Genomic DNA, 948 nt, shown 5'->3' with positions numbered 1-948 from the left:
TTAAAGACTGAGTGATCTTAAAATGGAGAAAAGGAAAGTTGACATGTCTTTTAGCCTGTGCACTAAATGACTTTTATTTTGTACTTTACACTTCTTTATTAAAATGAACTCTGTGTGGACTTTCGTTGAATAACAGAAGGATTTTGAGAAATCATAAACTTAAACAGTATTAGAAATGCTACAAAATATCTTTAAGTCTTATTTACAGAAGATTTGGCAATTAATTTTATTGTTAAAGTTTAAAACATAAAATTATAAATAAAAATGTATACCATCTAAAGAAGAACATTTTTATTTCAAACTTCCAGAAATTTATTATTAGTCAGTATCTATAAAGGCCACATTAGTTGTTTGAGTATTTTCATTAATTCATATAATGTAATGTAATACTTTAGTCAACGGGCTCTGGGGTCCGTGAGATCTAGAATTAATTTTGGCTTCACAGCTCACACAATGTGGCGTTTAAAAAGTTACTTAGCATCTCAAAACCTGGCCTCTTAATCTAAAATGTGAATAAGATCATACAAAATGTAATATAGGTAAAAAATTTACCACTCAAGCTGGTACCTAGAGTTCTCTATTCATGGCAGTAAAACTATGGAAAATAAATCATTACCCAAATTGCTTATATCAGTGTGGTACATTTTCCTGCAATATTTGATTAATTTTTTAAAGTCTTTTGATTATAGATAAAGAAATTCAGCATTTCATGTAATTTACCTTATCCTTACTTTCATCAAACACAAAATGTGTTTTCATTTAATACAAGAAAGAACACTTGTATTGAGGAATTATGTTTGGCTTTCATTATTACGTATTTCCTTTCAATAATCTCTTACAGTGGGCAAGCTAAATATAAATTATGTTATTATTCAATGTCAAGCAATATAATGATGGCTAAGCCAAAGTTAACTGTTCATTGTGATGCTGTTTAGGGGTTTCCCTTAA

Source organism: Otolemur garnettii, unplaced genomic scaffold (assembly GCF_000181295.1).
Source record: "Otolemur garnettii isolate 467f Iridium unplaced genomic scaffold, OtoGar3 scaffold00555, whole genome shotgun sequence".
Taxonomy (NCBI): Eukaryota; Metazoa; Chordata; class Mammalia; order Primates; family Galagidae; genus Otolemur; species Otolemur garnettii.
This window is presented reverse-complemented; position numbering follows the sequence as displayed.